The following is a 21,873-nucleotide window of genomic DNA, read 5'->3' as shown; positions in this document are numbered from 1 at the left end:
AAAGAACCAGAAATATTTCTACTATAACATGGGTCCGCCTTCTTGCATTATGCTCTGTGATGCATCAATATATATCAGGGGGTTTATTAGCAAAATAGCATTGGTCTAGATCAGGGGGTTTATTAGCAAAATAGCATTGGTCTATATCAGGGGGTTTGGTTTACTAGTAAAATAGCACATAATCCCAACACGGTGGCTTGAGAGGAGTGTATGAATTTGAAGGATCAGATTGCAGAAAAAGAGAGATACAACAACAAAGCATACCTGCAGATAGAGAAGTCGCAGATTTGCAGCTAGACTTTCAAAATGACCTGAAAATGCCTGGCAAAGAAAATGTAAGATTGTTGGAGCGCTAGTAAGATGAAGCACTTCAAATATGGGGGAATTGGAGGGGTGCTATTAGCATGGATAACCAAAATTGATGAAAGCAGCAATTTTATATATACTCTAATAGAGGATGCAACCAGAAAAGAGGTCAACCTCCCAGGAGATACATAACTGGAGATATTTAAAACCTTAGCACATAATATATGGAAGAATACATCCAGACACAAATAAGCTCATAAAGTGACTGTCAGATAGTAGACTGCCTCTAATAACAGACACTCATTCTGGGGCCTTATGAAGTAAAATAACAGAAGAGGAAACGATAAGAACAATAAACACATTAAAGAACTGGAAAGCAGCAGGAATATTTGGGAGACCAGGTGGGCTTTATAAGAAACTAGTAAATGAGATGGTACCAAAGTGGAAAATAATGTTTCACTTAATATTCCTTTATGAAGATGTTCCTCCATCTTGGAATGAAGCCACCATACTCCTGATTTTAAAAGCAAACAAAAAGACCTAGGAATACTGACACATACAGACCAATATTATAGTTAAACACCGATTATAAAGTCTTCATGGGCATTATAGCTAAAAGGCTTGTGGATGTCATGCCCTCAATTATAATCCTGGCTAAAAAGGTATTATACGAGGTGGACAATAAATGATTTATACATGAAAATTTGCAACCCCAGTAGGAAAGGACTTTAACCCCCCTTTTAAAGTCCCTTGTATATGGGGCCAGTGGTACCCAGGGCATGGATCTCAAAGGGGGCACCAGGGCCTGAAACACTGTTTGTGCCACTATGAGTGACCCAAGTAAACTGTTGACAGCAGTCCAGACATTGCAGACTATAGGAGTAGTGCAAACTGCTCGACTTAGCCCTTGGCATGTATGGCAAGGTCAGGGCACTATTTGTAATATATGCAAGTTACCCCTAAGGAAGGCCGAGTCCACGAGGCAGGGTGCATTATATCAAAGGTGTGGACACTTATGTGCAAGCTGGTATGCCCCTAAAGTGGCCCATGCAATTAACGGCTGCTATAAGTGATCAGCAAGTCCATAGGATAACATGGCAGGTCAGGTTTGGCATCGACCCTTGACATGATTCTAATGTTGTGGTTGATCTGCACTGCACCCAGGTGCCTACCTTAGAGGTTGCCTCAGCCTCTCCTGTACTCTAACTGGCAGCCTATAGCTGCTGCCGCCAAGACAGGAATCTGGCTGCCTGCCAGGAGGTGTGAACCCTTCCAGGAGTCCGAAGCAATGGCCTGGACGGGAAGGAGGTGACACCTCCCTCCCCGACAGGATGGCTTGTGATGTGGCACATGAGGCAGGGAGCTTCAAAGCCTTCACTGCCTGTGATATGCACCCAGGCAGCCTCCCAAAGGAGTAAACAGCCCCTTCCCCTTCCCCGGGTACATTTGCACCCAGGCAGGTGGGAAAATTATGTAGTGAAGAGGTGTACACAGCCAGAAGGCTAGCCACACCTCGGGAGAACCTACCTTGTCTGTACAGATGAAGAAGGTTTCAGCTTATTTTAGAAGTGGTAGAATAAAGGTTTCAGGGTAGAGAAGATGACACGCCCCTCCCCCTCCCCCTGGATGTGATCACCTCGCTGTGGCTAGTAGCCCATTGGCCACTTGCGCCGACAGCCCTATCAATTAAAGGGGCACCCTTGGCAACAGAACCTCAATTCTGATCTGACTTGCAACTAAGGACACAGAAGAGACCTGAGTCTGTGACGACAGGAGTTGCACAAACCAAAGGCGTGATACTCTGCACCTGTGGCAACCTTCCTGGAACTGCACGACTGCTATTCGTTACAGACCAAAGACTGGTTCCTCCACACAGAGGGAACCATTTAAGAGGCAAAGGAACCTCCAGACTCCCCTAGACTAGTGGCACTAGTCCCCTGCAAGCCACAGGTAAAAACAAAGTACCGGAACCAAAGAACCGCTGGCCATAGGGCCCTCTGAAGGATTGCCCAAAAGAAGATGGACAAGTGCACTGTAGGAAACAGGGTCCTGACCTCCAGCAAGTTTCAAGTGACGTCGAAACCACTTCCTGTTTACCTTACCACTGCCACGGCTTGTTGGTGGCCAGTCTGGCAACCAGCACCTTTACTCAATGCTGCACCTTGAGGGAGCACCACAGAACCTTCATCCAACACCAACAGTGGCCTTATTGTCTACTTTTTTCACACGTTTCCCCACCAGTCACGTGTAAACTAGCACCACGGACAGGCAGGACGACTCTGCAACTGGGTTTCTCAAGTCTGGTAAAATAAAACTGACTGTTGTGGCTTAGTCCTGGGACCCGCATCAACTTTAACCTCCTTGTGTTCCATGCAACTTGACCTGCAAGTGACCAATTGTCACTAGTGCTTTTTCCCCATTGACTGCAATGCTAAAGTTTTTCAGTAATGATTTATTATTGCTTCTAAAATCCATATCTCCGGTTGTGCTTATCTGATTTACTTCGTTTTGGTGGGCCAAAAAACAAAACGAAATCTGCAAAACAATTGCAGCGATCCCACGGGAATCCTATGGGATCATAAAAGAAACTAAATGGCTGCTGGGTCCCTTTCTTTTATTAATGGAGGGGGTGCAGCCACTCTCCCGAGCCATCACAGGCCTTGGGGAGCCCACCCTAGGGCCGAAATTTGCAGAGCCTCAAAAGGTCCCGGGGACTCTATCCGCCAGGGTCGCTAAACGAATTAAAAGTGAGTGGGACATACCTGGCCATCCCGGGAGTCCACCCTGGGATATAGTAGTTTTCCTGCCCACGCCAGTACAAGCAGGAGCAAGCACCAAATCTGCTCCCAGCGGGCGGGAGCTTTAAATATGCTCCCACGGCTGGGATCAGACTTAAGATCAGTTTTCCTGCCCACACTGAGGCAGAGTACAGAGTAAACTCTCTCCATAGAGTAAATACGGTTTAATTAATGTTCTCACTTCTCTACTCATATCAAATTCATTTCTCAATGTATGTTTGGTGACTGCAATTTTGGAGCAGACGTTGAGAATATTGAGCAACTTGGCTGTCTCTGAAGAGTTGTATACAAATTGAACACTGTGTGAAATGAGGGTTTCCCATATATCTGTGGTTGATTGTTAATGAGAAGTAGGCTACCTGTGAAATATATGGCATGGGGTCAATGTTACTCATAACACGATTGCCACACCTAAAGGAGTTGTGTTTGTGATGGCATTAATGATTCTTAACCCATTCCATGCTCATGACGGAACGGTTCCGTCATGAGCGTCGGTTGAGCTGTGCTCATGACGGAACCGTTCCGTCATGAGCCGACAGGCTCATTAGAACCTTCAGCACAGCGCGAAAATTTGCGCAGCGCTGAAGGGGTTAATATTATTCTGAGCCATTTTGTACTTATTTTCAGGCTTTTATGCTAGTTTATAGAGTAATGTGTACAAAAGAAGCTTGGATGATGTAGTCAGTGATGTCATCAATGATTTCATTTGAGACATCATCAGTAGTGTCATAAATGATGTCATGGAACAGGTCATGAGTGATGTAATATGTGAGGTCATGAACTGTGCATGGAGGGGGCGCAAGTTATACTTAACTCTGCTAACTATAACTGGTGAATTTCTGCGTTTTTGTTTAGTTCAATATGTTAATAGTGTCATTGTCATATTCACCTAACTATAACATTACTTTAACCTTTGTTTTTTTCAGGCAGGGAGGATGACTTTACATATTGTAATAAAATATTACTTTACATTAAAAAGAAATCTTAAGAAACCCTATAAATCCACTGATATAACCCAAGGTTAAAGTAACAATATAATTTGGTCTGACCAAAAGATCTGCTGTTCTTTTAAAAAAAACTTAGAATTTATAAATACACAAACACACACACAAGCAATAGATGAAACTGAGAATGTAGTTTCTTGATGAAAAACAGTGAACATCTATCCGCAAATAAATTCTCTTGAAGGTTGACATAGAAGAATGGTGGAATGCTGGATGTAGTTATACTATTACTATAAACATAACCACTTCACACATCTTCCTCTGTGCAACCCTAGCAAAGCACAGCAGTTTATTTTTTATTTTATACAATGGAATGTTGTTCATATTTCCCCATGGTAGCATATAGGTGTTAGTAAGTATTGATCCATATTTTGAATATTCATGTGAAATCGGTCAAAATTTGGCAACAACAGTAAATCAGTATTTAAACTACAACAAGTGTGAGCATGATTAGCTACTTTTCAAGGTTAATGGTTATATTAAAAACAACAGCCCTGTCAGGAACAACACTGCAATCAATACATTTGTCTATTAGGATAGAAGTTCAATTAAATTATTATCTGTGAAATAGAATGTATATTGTAGCAGGAAGAAGTTTAGAGGTGTAGTATATATATATATTTTTTTTAACAGCTTGACAAGACTTCTACCCAGAAATCATGATCTTACCTTCTCACCTTCTCCAACCTAGTCAGTATACAAGCTGTTTGGAGCACTGATAGTAAACAGTGTAAGATCACTTATAGCTTTACAGCCTCCTTCCTCTTGAGTGGTGCGAGATGGAGACTTTGCCATCTTCTGTCTTATACAAATAGACGAACTATCAAGTAACTACTGTGGTTTCTTCAATTATTGGTCAATTATGAAGCATTCGGAACTTCCTTAATCCAGTTTACTCTTGAATTATGATAGGATGGCCTTCCTATTCATTTATGTACTTCAAGTACCCTAAATGCCAATCCTGGCATGCACGCACAAAGCACTACATGCTTGACACGCATTCTGTGATGGAGAAGTGAGAACCCAGATGGTAACACACACCACACAAACATACAGCACAGATATTTACTCACCTGAGGGTGCTTCAAGGACCTCTCTGCTCTCCAAATCCTCTTGGTTCACAGAATAGGTTTCTTGTTCTTTTTTAATAACCACTGAGACACCTGAGGTGAAGAGAACATGTCCCAGAATCAAAGCTAGGAAATGAAAGTACCAGCACTTTCATTCGGAGTTTAATGTGGATAGACACTTCATAACAAAGAAGGAAAATGGACGAAGAACGATTTGACGTATAGAGCCTAAATCTAGTAATTTCGCTTATCACAGGGGGGAAACATTTTTGTCCCAGCAAATGTAATGGGAACTATCCTATCAAGCCAAGCATACACAATGATCACAATGAAACAAGAACTCTGCGCATTACCATTACTAATGAAACATTATGCGCCTCCAGGAGACAAATACTGGAATGAGAGAGGATTATGACATTATGGATGCTGGAGCATCCCGCCAAGGATCCCTTTGTAAGCTTAAACCAAATTCAAACCTAATGGTTGAATCAGAAAGTGACTAATTGGTTCAAGTCCCATCACCTCTTCTTCTCCAAAGGCATGCAGAAGACTTTCGATTTATTGTAAATTTAGATAAATTCCTCCTATTGTAATTTTGAATGAAAACAGGTTGCGGATTGGCGGTGAGATGGTCTTCCAGACCTGTACAAACACTTAACTGCTGCCGACTGAAAACCAAGCCCCTCGTTTAGAGGTTTGGGCAACAGTTAAAATGTACACCTGTTCATTGAGTGTATCACTGCATGACTTCACAGTAATTCTGTCACGGACGACCACAGTAAACAAGCATTTACAATACAATAAGTCTCACAATGACATTATTTTGAGCTATTGGCATTGCGAATGTCATTGGTTGTTTTTTTCTTTGTGAAGCATTAATCAAATGGTGTAATGCAAAATGGGAATAGCTCACTTTGTTGTAATTGCGAAATCTATTGCACTGCATTTATACTACTGTGAATTTTGTATTGCAAATGGTACTGGCTTTTATTGATTTTTTTTTTTTTTATTACATTAATTTAATGCATTAAAAATGTTAATACCCACTAATTTTGGACTTAGGACTCTGAGTGGAAATTACATATACCCATGCTTTGTTACTAAGATTGCAGTTACAGGTGTGATATTACTATCAGTGCATATATAGGTGTGAGATAAGTATTCCTGCAGATATAGGTGTGTGATCATTATTTGTTTAGATAGGTGTGAGATTACAATCACTGCAGATGCAGTTGGACAATTAATTTGCCGATGAAAATTGAGCGCACCCAGCCCTTTGCTCAAACACCATACCAGCAAAGAAGTCTCAGAAGGAAGAAGACTGTACATAAAAGGGTGTGGCACATAGGCAAAAAACACGCACACACATGACTCCTAAAATCCAAAAACGTAGGATGTGGTGGTTTGTGAAGGGTTCACCAGCCCATAAGTGCAAAACAGATGCTGTCATGGTATACACTTAACCCCCACCCACATATACAACCCACCAAGGTGACACAATAATCATGGAATAGAGCACGATATATTAAAAATAAATAAAAAAGCCCCATGTGTGGAATGATTAAAGAGAGGTTAGAAACAAAGTAGATTGTCCAGGCTGCTTCTGCCACCCAGCTTCATGCACACGTACTCCAGCAGGGCAGAGAGCGGCGCGTCCACCGAGCCAAGCTCCAGGGAGATGAGGGCCATGTTGGCGATGGAAAGCAGCACAAAGCCCATGGAGAGGGTGCCAAAAGTGCGGGCGGCAGCTGACGAGGCGGGCTTCTCCAGGAGTTCCCAGAGTCGCTGGTTTGCGCTGGCACAGAGTGCCCTGGTGAAGTCCTCCTCCTCAACGTCGTCCTCCTGCTCATCCTTGCCGATGGCTAGCGCCACGCTTTGGTCATTGCGTCAAAAAGATTTGTCGAGACAGCAGCGGTCCAGGCACAGCTCGCCTAAACCCCAGTACTTGATCTCCTGCAGGAAGGAGACGGCACAGAGCTGCTCCATCAGGTGCAGCCTGCCCGTGAAGTAGTAGTGCAGGAAGCACTCGAAAATCGAAGCACTTTGGTCGATAAGGAACTCGCCCTCTCCGGGGCTGGCATCATCACGGAGTTCGGCTGCCTCCAACCCCCGGTTGGTAGCGAGCAGCCGACCTAGCCGCGTCTCCGTGTGGCAGGGCAGCAGGAAGCACCGCCCGCCCACGTGATGAGCCAGGAGTCTAGCGGGATGTCCTGCCGGGGTCACGGAGGGTCGCTGCAGAAGAAGCTGGAGTCCAGAGAGGAGAGGGAACAGGTGTCCGCTTCATCCTCACCTGCCTCTCCAAAGTGCTCCGAGGCACTCATTCCACATGCTTCCTTTCCTCTTGACAGACGGTTGCTCTCCCTCCAAGGGGGTCTGTTATTCCTATTAATTAACAGCACTGCGGCAGCTTACAGAGAGAGCACCTCCAACTTCTGCTGGTTCTGGAGAACAAGGTGATCAAAGGTTTTTCACAAGTTGTACATCCGATGCAATGATGAAAGAAGGAGCGTAGCCCTTGATTTTCCTTCTCCACAACAGAGACATAGATTCTGGTTTAGCTTATCCTGTGTCTGAATGGGAACACAAGCGAGGGTGCTGTTTCTGCCGAGTGAGGTAGGAGCCGACACATCTCACCCTGTGCGCACACCTGCTGCTGCGCCGGCAATGAGTGAGCGCTAGCTGCTCACACAGGCTCAGCCCACCGCGCTGTCTGCTGGCAGGAGCTAGCTTTCACAGTCAAGTTACCTGGGCACAAGCATTGTCCTTCCTGTTTGTGTATCAGAAAGTTTCCCTTGTTAATTACGATATGCACCTGCGCCGTACAAGGCACTAATGTAAACAAGTCAGAAAGCAAACAAGCTGTCACCACGCCATGGTGCGGAAAAAAATAGTAAAAAGAAAAACGGAAAGTGAAGGGGCGCCATGCGCGTTGTGCCTGCCTGCAGCCCTGCCTCCTTTTGGGACGGCCCATCCGGACCGGATCCTTTGCTGCATGCATGCATGCCTCCTTTAGATAAAAATTTGCTTCACAACTGCCTTGAAGCAAACGATTCAGTCCGGATGAGCCGACCCAAAAGGAGAAAGGGCGGTAACAAAGAAGCCTCATTTTCAATGGGAGACCACCGTTTACCATAAACGATGACGCCAGCCAATGAAAATGAGGGGCGGGGCTTCAACCCACCTTCTGAAATCTCCTCATCCACATTATCTCTCGCAGAACGAGCAACGCATACGCGCTGCAACGCTAGGTGAGACCTAAAAAGGTTTAACCCCTTCCATGCTGATGACAGAACGGTTCCGTCATCAGCATCGGTTGAGCTGTGCTGATGACGGAACCGTTCCGTCATGACTCCGCCCGCGCAAGGCGGAGTCAGCACAGGCGGAAAATACGCCCCGCACGGAAGGGGTTAAAGAACAGAGAAACCATGCTCAAACTAACCATTGGTAACTATCTTGCTAGTGGATACTTCACAGGTGATTAGCCACGCTATACAAATACTAGTTGATTGAGGGACTAGTTATTCTCTATCCTTTGAACCAGGCACCTGGACTGAAGGAATGTACAACATTAAATCTAATCACCTCTTCTTCTCATGCTAGTGCCCAGTTTTGAAACAGAAGCACTGGAGATGGAAGGGTTCCACAGGCACCAGCCTGGAGTGAGTGAAGTCCAATCTACAAATAGAATGTGCTCTCCCTTTAAGAGGACTGTGGACACGTAGGGAGGCACCCTAACTTTACCTAAACTCAGCAGCCAAAGTTGCACTTCCTATGAACACTTTAGAAAATGTAGTTCAAACAGCGCTTCGTTTGTAAAAGTATAAGTCCTGCGCTCAAAGCTTGTGCCAGGGCCTTCAGCCAGCACTATTGAAAGTCAGGGTGACAAATACCAAGGCTGCGTTTTTTTTATTCCACCTCATGCCTCTTTAAATCTCCACTTGACACTTCTTGCCTCTTAGCCTCACTCTTGCAGGTTCTTTTTCATGAATGAATGAATGAATGAATGAAATAGTTCTTATATTGCGCAAACTTAGCCCAGTGGGCGTCAAGGCGCCTAAGTCAAATGCAGAAGCTAGCACCCTCCCAAAGTCCTATTCTCTCATAGGTAGGCCCTCTTAAAGAAGCAGGTTTTGAGAGCCTTTTTAAACGACTCGATTGAAGGGAGAATTTTTATTTCAATGGGGATAGAATTCCAAAGCCGCGGAGCAACCACGGAGAAAGCTCTGGCTCCCCATCTAGCAAGTTTGACACGGGGAACAACCAGTTGACAGAGTCCCGCAGAGCGAAGGCTTCTTGTGGGGACATGACGCATTAGAAGAGAACCGATAGCACTAGAGGGACCATCCTTCAATGCTCTGTGGGCCAAACACAGAATTTTAAAGGCGATTCTGTGCTGCACCGGAAGCCAATGGAGCTCCTTCCTGGCTAAGGTGGCAGAAGAGGCTTTCGGAAGATCCAAGACAAAGCATGCTGCAGCATTCTGCACAATCTGCAGACGGTGTATCAGGCTTTTATTGGCTTCCATGTACAGGGAGTTGCAGTAATCTAGCCTCGAGCCAACCAGGGCGACTGCAACCTGTTTGCGCGCCTGGGGGGAGAGGTACCCGCGGATTTTATTAAGTATCCTGATCACACCTCAGCAGGTGGCCACGGTCCTGTTAACTTGTAGGGACATAGAAAGCGAGGTGTCAAATAGTACACCAAGATTTCTGGCAGATTGGGAGGGAGTGGGGCAGATGCCAAGAGAGGAGGGCCACCACTCACTCGACCACAAATCTTGGTCCTTCCCAAAGATCAACACCTCCGTTTCTTCGCCGTTCAGTTTGAGGGAATTTATAGTCATCCAGTCTGCCACATACTGCATGCATACCCTGAAACTGGCGGCAGATGTGCTAACAGAGGTGTGAGCTAGTGATACCATGATCTGGGTGTCATCTGCGTAGGGTACCACCTCCATCCCCTGAGATTTAACTAGTCTTGCCAGGGGGGCCACATAGATGTTAAACAGGGTCTGACTTAAGGCCGAGCCTTGTGGCACCCCACACTGCAGTGACTTGGCAGGGGAGAGGTGGTTCCCAAGCATCACTCTCTGCTCCCTTTTAGACAAGAAGGAATTTAGGAGACTCAGGGCCGGTCCCGTGACACCAGCTTCCCTCAGCCGAGATGTAAGAATGGCGGGGGACAGGGTGTCGAACGCGGCGTGAGGTCCAACAGAACCAAAACCGTGGTTTGGCCAGAGTCCACTTTGCGTCGGATGTTATCGACCACACAAGTGAGAGCAGACTCTGTGCTGTGGTGTTTTCTGAAACCATGTTGGGTGTTATCCAGGTATTCAGAGGAGTCGAGGAAGGAGGACAGATGAAAGTTCAAATGCGCCTCGAGCATCTTCGCGGGAGCTGGAAGAAGGGAGATCGGCCTAAAGTTTTTCAACATGGCCGGATCAAGGGACGGTTTCTTAAGAAGAGGTTTCACAATTGCCTTCTTTCATATCAGGGGGAAAGATCCTTGGGTAATAGCCTTGTTCATAACCTCAAGCATGGGGGCAAGAAGGCTATTTATGCATTCCTTCAGTTTTTTAAGAGGTATCGGATCAAGGGGAGAAGCTGATTTGATCCTGTCCAGTAGTAGGTTCAGTGCTTCAAGGGATAAGGATGGAAATTCCATGAGTAGGCGGGATGGATCTTTGCCTAGCGAATCAAGACTAGATATGACAGGTGGAATATTTTGATTAAGAGCAAGGCAATGGGCTTGTCCATACCATAATGTATATTTGTAAAGCGCTCTTTCACCCAAGTGTATCTTGGCGCTGAACAACAGATGTTGATTGTTACCCAACTCAATAGTACTCATGTTATCGACCTCAGAAGGATGAAAGGCTGAATGGATCCACTGACTGAGATTTGAACCTGTTACCACGAGGTTGAACGCAGGTCCCTACAGTGGATGCATTAGTTGACTAAGCCACCAGACCCGGCTGGGGATACGAAGGATTCTAGTTATTGCTCCATGGGCAGAGGAGTTAAAGGATAGTTTAAGAGTGTTCTAAACCTTGCCTCCCCAATAGCTGCCTGGCACAAAGGTTAACCAGCATTGGCAAAGAAAATAGGTCTCACCCTTGGAACCTAATGGCAGTGTTAAATAGCGTTGGAACAATGTGCAGCATGCTCGAAATAAAACAAAACGTGTTATGGCGGTCATATCAGAATGCATGAGTGTCAAGCAGAACAATACCAGGGCCATTTGCTTTAACATTAAGTGATAGCTGAAGATAGCGGACTCCTATTGGATCAGCAAATAGCTGATATTGTAGAGAGCTATGGTCTGACTCTCTTCTCATATGCTGACAACACCCAGATCATCGTCTCTTTGGCAGCACAGGAAAACCAAAATGCGGGCGTAGTAAATACCTGCCTGTGAAAAGTGCTGGCCGGGATGAACACTAAGCACCTGAAGTTGAACTGTGACAAGACCGAAATCTTGGTGGCAACCAATCCCAGTTGTGGGGCACACATCTGTGGCCTAAGACTCTGAGAATGTGCCCCGCTCCAGTGCCAGCTGTTAATAATTTAGGGATCTGGCTAGACCGCAAGCTCTAGGTGATCACCCAGATCACCAAGGTTACAGCTTCCTGCTTTGGAATGCTTAGATGGATGAGAAGGATTCTTGACGGACTTCCAATTCCACCATAAAGAACGGCGGTACAGGCGTGGATCCTCTCCCGACTGGATTACGGCAACATCCCGTGCCTGGGCATTATTAAGGGTGGCCAAAAATGACCGAAGCCGATCTAAAGGCTGCCACGAGACGGATTCTAAAGCCACCTAAATTCACCCCCACAGCTAGGTTTTTGCGCATGCTCCACTGGCTGCCTGTAGAAAAAAGAATTAATTTTAAAGTATTATTTTACATGCACAAACTATGGCGGACAAAAGCCCTCAGTATCTCAGACATCCGGTATCACCCTAAAAACCACATCGCTCCTTACGCTCTAGCAACTCTCACCTTCCCTCAGTTCCGAGAGTAAGAAGAACACGCCAAGGAGGCAGTGTGTTCTCCTACCTAGGGCCCATGCTATGGAACGCAACGCCACAGTTACTGAGGTCCTGTCAGTCCCTTTCCATTTTTCAAAAACAATTAAAATCCTGGTGGTTTGAATAAATTAGCCCATCTTTTTCAGCAAAAGTACCATGTGGGGGCATAGCGCCAGGAAACCCGACGCGCTTTAAAAACACAAAATAATAATAATAAACTAGATCCGGGAATTGATCACCAACTCTCTAAACCCTGCACTTGATAGGAATTTACTAGCGGTGAGATCGTACCAGAGTCTGGACAGGTGATGGTTTCCGCTCTTTCCACGCCGGGATGATCCATCCGGCCAGTCTTGGGCTCTCCTTTGTTCCTCAAACTGGTGCTCAAGAGGAAAGGAAACTCTACTGGGCAAGACAAAGAAAGTGCTTCCATGAATGCTTTCACTTTGAAAATAAACACCACAGAACATAAGGAAACTGTCTGCATTGTATGGCATTTAAAGCTGCACAGTGTTAAACAAAACCCAGACACCTCAACAAATCCACAGTGTTGTACATGAGCAGAAATGTACATTTTACTGATGAACCAGGAAACAAAAAGGCATGCTATCTTCTTTAGGAACATTTATTGTGCTTTCAATAAAAACTCCTAATCCCATTTTCTTGTAGCCAAATGAGAGGAGACAGAACAAGGGTGAATGAAGCAATGTACAAGGTCTCATATAACAGAGGCACAATCTTTCCGATTGTGGAAAATCCTCGTTTTTGACTCGTGAAGTGGGCTTTATATACTACTAATCTGACTTTAAACATAAGTCTTGTAAAGATAGTTTATGCGGAGTCTCCACAAGACACAGGCCACCCCTCAACTCTCTAGAGAGATGCAGATGATCCCCATTGATCAACCTGAGGCTTAAAGCGCTGTGGTCTGCAGCAGGTTCTCCTGCAACCTTTACACATGTGGTCCACAAGAGTATAACATCAGTGTTGCAATTATCTGACAAGGATGAGTTGGCCAAAAAAAGCACATGGCTGGATTGTTTTAAATTCGCACACTTAGTTCCCAATAATATATATTGTTCTCTTAATTTAAATCAGAAGTTACTTTTATTTAGAAGGGGCAACTTTCCTAACAAGCATTTGCAATGCAATCAGTATTGCCTTTTGGACCTTACATGTATTTAGCTATGCTCCACATTAGCCTGAGTGCTGAAACATCTACTGTTCTTTACTATGGAGGGAAAGTAAGCACCGAACTGCGTGACACGCCAGGTATGGAAACATATGGAGAGAAATATTGCCTTTCAGCGGGAAATGGTGTAGTCCAAAGCTCTGTTTTTAATATAAAAGCAAGGCCTTTGGTGGTCATATCACTGAAACTAAAAGATTATAGAAAAATATTATTGTCTACGGGTGCTCGTGGAAGACAATTTCTATGTATTGGAATCTAGAGAATGCTATATTTATTTTGGTACTTTACTGACCTCTGCTGGTAGTTTTCTATAAAGAAAGTTAAATAGAGGCAGGTGAACAAAAAAAAAAGTCCCTAAGCGGAAGCAGACAAGTCCTAGGGCTGATCTCCAGAGCCCACAAAGTACATACACATAGAAGTATATGTTAAGTATATACAAGAGGTCTCAAATGCTCGCCCTAAAAAGGACTGTTACGGTTTGAAATCAACTTTGTCTGATGCAAAATGCAGATTTTGTGCCTTTAAAGAAGAGACATTGCTGCACAGTGTATGTATTTCCCAACGTTGCAGGAGGCTGGTAGGAAATAGCTAAGGACATGTTTAATCAACTTAAGAGGATGTATAGGGGTAGGCCATGGTTCAGAGCTTAAAGGGTCAACACATTAAGGTGAAACTTGGTAAAGTTTATGGCCCTTCTTGTAACGCTGTTAAATTATTGATTTTAGAGTTTGAGCTGTATTGTTGTTTCTACTGTTTTTGATTGATGTTTCTTTGTATACACCTTTAATTAATTATAGTTCTTGTGTCATATATTGTAACGGATTTAATGAACTACGTGCACTAAAAGAGCATTATATTCCGTTTCTAATAGGGCCTTCTCTCAATCTTACACATTTTTCAAAGGGGGATTATGAGCACAGACTAAATAGAAACCTCTAGGGTTTCATGTTTACATATAACAACCTGAACATCCTCAAAGCGCCATACAATAGTATCTTTTCCTGGGTGCTCCAGTTGCTCCGAAAAAGCTACCTTGTTGAAACAACTGGATCATACTCTGGATGTGCTAGACGCGCGGTGGTGAAGGAAAGACCTTGAACCTTGAAGGCGTTGGATGATTGCGGTAAGGGAACGACGGTGGCAGTGTCTCCCGACCCCGCTTGGCGCCAGTTAGCTTGGCGCCAGTTAACATTTTCAGAGCGGAACACTCTGTATGGTATTGTGGATCTTGTTGCAAAACTTTTTAATCCACTCACGCCGTGTTGAAATTGATTAATAATTTTAAACCACTCACCCACTGTGTACCCACGCTCATTCCCGGAGCTGCCAGGGGCATTGGGGATCATTTCCGAAGTCTGTACTCGGTGTTTCAGCCTGCCCACCCCGGTCCGACTCGGTATCCAATACCGTAGAGCGGAGGGCGGGACAGGTAAGAGCCAGACACGCCCAGACACTCCCAGACAGTCGAGCGGTTAGCGCTCTACCCTTACAGCTCAAAGGGCTATTTAGCCACTCGTCGACACTAGCGCGCAGTGGGGCGCCTAAGCTTGCGCCTAAGATGAGCCAAAGACCAGCCCGTCTGCGCCCGTCCGCGACTGGACGGGGCCAGGGGCTACGGGGGCTACATCTGCAAATCTGGGAGCTCACTCTACCAGTCGGATATCCTATTCCCCTCAGCTACTCACAAAATTACGGGAAAAACCGTTACAGGGATGTATAGGCGGAGAAAATTTTCTTCTAGAAGGGCCTTTTTCCTGCCGCCATTGCCGAACCCAGTTTGACACGCTTATGGAGGAAGGTGGCCTTACTGGTCGCATTGATAGGTACCACCCTAACCCTATCGGTAATGAAAATGATAATGCTTCTTTAGGGATCAAGAATCTGCTCTGTAACGTTAGATCATTATCGAAACACACAGCCGAGGTATGGGATCTAATCTCTTCGAAAAATGTGTGCTTCCTTACAGAAACATGGCTAAAACCCCACTCGGTTCCTGCCAAAGGCAAAGCCCGTCTGCGCCCGTCTGCGCCAGTCCTGCGCCTCTCGCCAGAGATGCTGGCAAAATTAGGCTAGGTAAGCAAGCCTACTCTAGAACTGAGCTACTTAGCCTACGCCCTGCCATAACTAAGGACTGTCTCCCCCCCTTTGAGCCTTTGAGCGGCCCAGTCACCTGCTCTTGTAACCTATTCAATCTCCCGGTCCCTATTACCACAGGAGCCTTTAGCCTTCCCGTGTCACAGTATCAACTGAAAGTATTTCAGCTTAATGTAAGATCTTTACCTAAGCACTATGCTGAAATATATTCGATCTTTTAGTGGACGAATCCTCTGATGTATTTTTCATTACTGAAACATGGATGAATGACGATCTAACAACTAACTCTAACTTAGCACTCCCGCCTGGTTTCTCGATTACCCTGATTAATAGGGCATCAAGAGGAGGCGGTATTGCGGTAATTACTAAAACTATTTATCCTTGCTCGTTTGAGAAAACTAATCTTAAAGGGGCTGAATGTGGATATTTTAATATTTCAATTAACGCCCACTTTACTTTTTCTGGGCTACTTATATATAGACCTCCTGGTCCAATGGGTGGTTTTGATACGTTCTCTTCTGGAGATTGTGGAAGGCTGTGCTATGAGATCAGCTAATTTTAGCATCTTGGGTGACCTCAACCTCCATTTCGAGCTGGAGCATGAACCAATGATCTGTACTTTTCTTACAGATCTTGCAGCCTGCCAGCTCGTCCAATTAGTCATAGGTCCCACGCACACTGGAGGCCATACGCTGGACCCTATCTTTACCAACATTGAGTCAGCTAGCTCCCCTGCTCCTATATGTATTGCCTAGTCATATCATTCAATGGTTGCTTTGTCCTTTTGCACATCTACCCCCAACAACTGTAAAACTCAAACAGTCACACGTAAAAGACCCTGGCGCAAACTCCATCTTACGGATTTCCATGCCCTTCTTGAAAGTGATCTTTTGAACTCCTTCTCTGATGTCGACTCAGGCTATGACTAATTCTGTACTTGGCTTACCCATGCGCTGGACAAGCTTATTCCAGAAACCTGGTGCACTAGACGCACTCAGGATGTCAATCCCTGGTATGACGTGACTTTGGCGGGCCTCAAAAAGACCTGCAAACGTTATGAACGCAACTGGAAGAAAGAGTATTCCACCGATAAAAAAGCGGACTACCTAATACAACTTAAACTTTACCACAAAGCTATTTGTAAAACACGGGCAGCATATTATGCCATTGAGATAAAAACCAGCCCCAATCCTGCTAAAGTGATTTTTAAAATCCTAAAGGAACTCAACACAAAGAAATCCGCTGTTAATGTTATTACCTCAGCGGCTCATTGTGAAGAAATAGCCTCTTTCTTCGTGGAAAAGATCCGGGGCATCTACTTGGCCATCACTGCTGAAATCCAGCCCAGCGGAGGCTTGGATGCTATACCTACCTCTGTTTCTAGGTTATCTATTATCCCCGAAATATCCACTGAAAGATTCAATCAGCTCACTAAGCTCATTAAATCGGGCTACCCGATCGACCCTCTTAAGCCTGCACAGTTCCGAGACTCCTCCCTGTGTTGCTTCGCTCCACTACACAGTATAATTAATGCCTCCCTTTCCACCGGGGTGGTCCCAGCCAAATGGAAACAAGCGTGGGTCTCCCCCATAATAAAGAAGCCTACCTTAGACCCCCAGAAGCCCGAAAACTATAGACCCATATCATTGCTCCCCTGGGCCATGAAGATCGCTGAGGCCCATGTTAACACCATTCTTACTAATGTCTTAATCATCAATAACACCCTGGATGACACTCAGCATGGATTCACAGCACGGAGACGGCGCTCCTGGCTATGACGGAGCACCTTCGAGCATCCCTGGGCCTGGGCCTGGGCCAAACAGCGGCACTTATTTTATTAGACCTGAGTGCCGCGTTTGACACTGTGTCCCACCAGATCCTGCTTCGCCGGCTCGAAGAGGCAGGGATCACTGATGTGGCTCTTGCCTGGTTTAGGTCATTTCTGACCAACAGGTCTTTTCGGGTTTCCACTCCTCCCTTCCTTTCTAAGGCTTACTCTATTAAACAGGGGGTCCCTCAGGGCTCGGCCTTGAGTCCCACCCTGTTCAATTTGTATGTCCAGCCGCTGGCTGCCGTCGCCAAAGCGTGGGACCTTAACATCGTGCCCTACGCCGACGACACGCAGCTAGTGGTTGCTTTATCGGAGGAAAGGGACATGGACCCTCTCAAATTCATTTCTGGCTTGGCTGCTGTAGCAGAATGGCTTACTGCCAACTGTCTACAGCATAATGCCGCAAATATGGAAGTGCTACTGGTGGGAAAAAACCCCGAACTTTTGGGGGGATCACTGGTGGCCTTCCAATTTGGGAAAAGCTCCTACACCTAAGCCAGAAGTCAAAAACCTGGGAGTCTGGTTAGACCTTGCCCTTAGTTTTATCACTCAAACTAAAAAAGTGGCCGCTACATGCTTCGGAATTTTGCGAAGTTTAAAAACTATTTTGAAATTTTTTGACCCTGATACCAGACAAGTGATTGTCCAATCTATGGTGCTGTCCAGATTGGATTACGCGTCCTCTCTGCTTCTTGGGACCAACAAAACAGAAACGGTCCATTTGCAACGCGTTCAGAACGCGGCTGCAAGAGCTTTAGTAGGCCTGCCCCGCTTTAGCTCTACTTCCAATGCTATTCGCAAACTACATTGGCTTCCAGTAGCCCAGCGAATACAATTTAAGGCCTTATGCATCTCTTTTAAAATCTTAAGACAGTCTACCCTCAGAATGCTAAAACCTCTACTGAAGATGTATGTGCCCACGTGAGCCCTTCGCTCAGCCGGCCAGAATCTGGTTGAAATCCCCCGATTCAAACGCAGTAGAGCTGGTGGACAGTCTTTTCGGTACCTAGCAGCTAAGCTATGGAACACTCTACCAGGCCACATTCGCGAAATAAATGAACTCTACCAATTCAGGAAAGCCATTAAAACTTTCTTATTTCCTTAATTTCCGGAAGTCTCTTTCTGTTCTCTGTTGTGTTTTGTTTAGCATCAGCGCTGTGACGCCCCTTTGCTGGGACAGCTGTGCGCTCTACAAAACCCCATAACATAACATAACATAACCTTAGGAATCCCGACTGGGTACAAAATAGTTAGATTAGATCGCCCCACCAAGATAGGGGGAGGGATTGCGGTTGTTCACAAACAGGAAATTGATATTTCCATTTTAGAGGAACTAAGCACACCAGAACTAGAATTGCTGATCCTTAAAATTAGCTTCACACCCAAGGGAAGCCGAAAGGGAGCTTTGGTGTACCGCCCTCCTGGACCTTGCACAAACTTCTCTAACATACTGGTTGAAACACTTGCCTCATATATGAATAATGACAGTGACTTTTTACTAGTAGGGGATTTTAATGTGCACAGTGAATTAGGAGATTGCAGTGAGGCACAATCTTTACTGACGGACCTATCCTTACTGGGCTTAATACAAAGAAATTGCGGGCCCACACACAAGGCAGGTCACACCCTGGATTTGATCCTATCCAATTCTCCTTTGGTTACTTGCCTTCCCCCAATGCAAGTAAATTGGAGTGACCATTTTATAATTGAATTTCATACTCCCCACATTAAACCCACCCCCTCAGGCTCGGTCCCTTTGCCCATCAAACGAAGACAGTGGCACAAAATTAATCAAGTTTCATTCAAAGAAAGTTTTGTAGAACCCGCTATCACTCCTTTAGAGAATATTGAAACAGCTCTAAAGAAATTCGAAGGGGCAACTAAGGCAGCTATAAATGATATAGCCCCTCTGAAACTGTTCAAACCACGCCCAGCCCATAAACAAGAAGTCTGGTTTCCAGAGCATTTAAGGACACTGAAACAAGCCGCCAGAAAACTTGAAAAGAGGTGGAGCACATCCCATTTGGCGGATGACAAGAAACGCTACTGGGACTCCCTATCAATTTATCACAAAGCCATTCGCACAGCACGCAAGACACACATCGCGTCCCAAATCACAGCTGCAGGAAATTCTCCTAGGGTTTTGTACCAAATCCTATAATCTTTTGTGAAACCTGTAGCGTGTGAAAGTTCTGAGTTGGCATCACAGCAGCTATGTGATGAAATTTCCCAGTTCTTCACTAATAAAATAGACACAATTTATGAGAAAATTGTTAAATCTAATATGGCATTTAGTATAGACAAATCCCTCCCTCAGATTAAGGATGAATCTAATTCTATCACCCACACCCTTGACATGTTCCCCCTATCACTGCAGAGGAGGTATTATCTTTAACCTCACAGATAAAGAGTGGAAGTCCGGATGACACGATTCCCGCTAGAATAATGCCCATGCTTGCTGAAGAATTATGCCCTGTGATCCAGAGGCTCGTGAATCTCTCACTAAGCTCAGGTGACACCCTCAGGGAATGGAAACTGGCCTTGGTAAGACCGATCAGGAAAAATACCGCCATACCATGGACCGAATTATCCAATCTTAGGCCCATATCCCTGCGACCATTCTTAGGGAAAATGACTGAAAAACATGTAAACCGTCATCTGTCAAACTGCATTGAACATGCAGGGAGGATGGACTATTCTCAATCAGGGTTTAGGCCGAAGCACAGCACGGAGTCAACCCTTCTGTCAGTCACAGACGACTTGCATATGTATCAGGACAAGGGCTACGCCATGATCCTGGTACTATTAGATCTGTCGGCAGCGTTCGACACCGTGTCACATACCATCCTGACTGACCGGTTGGGGAACATTGGACAAAAGGACAAAGCCCTTGCCTGGCTAAGGGGTTTCTTTTCCAGTCGCACCCAGAGTGTCACCATGGGTGCATATCGCTCAGTGGAGGTAGAGATTTCGAAAGGGGTGCCACAGGGCTCTTGTTTGAGCCCAACCCTCTTTAACATCTACGTGGCACCCCTGGCAAGAGTGATGCGCACGTATGGCTTCATCCCAGTGTCATATGCGGATGACACGCAGCTCCTCTTTCCTTTCAAAACTCTCTCCACTGAAGTAAAGAACTCTTTCTCATTAGGCATGAAGGCTGTAGCACAATGGATGTCCTCTAAATGCCTTCAGTGCAATGTCAGCAAAACAGAAGTCATGCTGTTCGGGGAGGCTAAAATGCTATGGACTCCCGATTGGTGGCCACACGACCTGGGAGCAGTTCCTGAACCAAAGCAGGTCGTTAAAAATCTGGGGTTCCGTTTAGATCAAAAACTTTCGCTGAAACAGCACAGCAACTATGTCATAGGCTCATGTTTCCACACTATCAGCCTGTTGCGCAAAGTTTTTCCCCTGCTCCCAGATTCCTTCAGGAGAACTCTGGTACAGGCTCTTGTTCTAAGTCGGATCGACTACTGTAACGGCTTGCTACTCTCTGCAAACGAGGGAGTGCTGGCCAAGCTCCAAGTAATCCAGAACACGGCGGCCCGCCTGGTCCTGAATGTCCTTCGGAGAACTGCGTCCAAACCTCTTCTGGACCAATTACACTGGCTCTCAATTCGTCAGAGAACAAAGTTTAAAATATGCTGTTTAATACATAAAAGCTTAAACGGACAAGGGCCCATCTACCTGGAAAACAAATTCATTCCATATGTCCCTACCCGATCTCTCAGATCCAGCAACCACCTTCTCTTGGTGGTGCCCCGTGCAAGTAAGGCCAGACACGGAGGCAAAGCTCTATCTGTAACTGGACCATCACTGTGGAACAAGCTCCCTCTGTCTCTCAGACAATGTTCAGAACATCTAAAATTTAGAAGGCAGCTCAAAACCATGCTGTTTTGAAACCAGATCTAGAATCCATCTGATGATACTTTTGCTCTGTCTTTGTTTTCTTGCTCCCAGGCGCAGAGATACTACAGAGTTTATTCAAGCGCGTTACAAACCCGCAAATAAATAAACCCGTGGTGTCCAGAACTGCTCCAATGTATGGAAATCTTTTTTTTTTCTCCTCATACATGCCACCAAAAGATATCAACTCTAGATGGGATCACTCTGAGCCGGTCACACATATCAACTTAGATTCCGCCCCTGGGGTATGTGCTCGGCCTACAGAAGTCACCCAGAGGTAGGCTGTCTCCTTGTCCAACTCCCAAATTACTGTATTGCCTTGTTACCCGGGGGGACCGGACCACAAACCTCTGGCATAATCATTGGACTTTTATTTTTCTGACCATTCTTTTAGTGCAGACCAGACCCTGATGGCGCCCTCTCCGTCACACATCCTGTCTGATAGTCATGATGTTCCTTAGACAGTCAGCAAACCTCGTGGGGCCTCGGACTTCCACTCTCTGCATATTTCCCTCCTAGCGATAACAATCACATAAAACAGAAACTGTGTGGCGCTGTTATTCATCCTGTACCCATGTGGAAGACCAAAAAAAAAAAAATCTATCTGGAGCAACAGGTAATAGGTGTTGATAAAACCTCCT

General features: G+C 45.4%; 1 pseudogene across 1 annotated transcript in view; it reads right to left on the bottom strand.

Annotated features, from left to right (window-relative positions):
- The window catches only part of LOC147700857 (uncharacterized), a 141,726-nt pseudogene that overhangs the window by 52,860 nt on the left and 66,993 nt on the right, over positions 1-21,873 (bottom strand). The window contains exons 6-7 of the transcript XR_015297414.1: positions 12,501-12,614; positions 5,183-5,271 (exon numbers count right to left, since the gene is read on the bottom strand). The product of XR_015297414.1 is annotated as an uncharacterized LOC147700857 (transcript). The remainder of the gene's footprint in view (positions 1-5,182; positions 5,272-12,500; positions 12,615-21,873) is intronic.

This window comes from Lissotriton vulgaris, chromosome 7, assembly GCF_964263255.1.
Source record: "Lissotriton vulgaris chromosome 7, aLisVul1.2, whole genome shotgun sequence".
NCBI lineage: Eukaryota > Metazoa > Chordata > Amphibia > Caudata > Salamandridae > Lissotriton > Lissotriton vulgaris.
The sequence above is the reverse complement of the archived record's forward strand: the minus strand, read 5'-3'. Positions and strand labels throughout refer to the sequence as shown.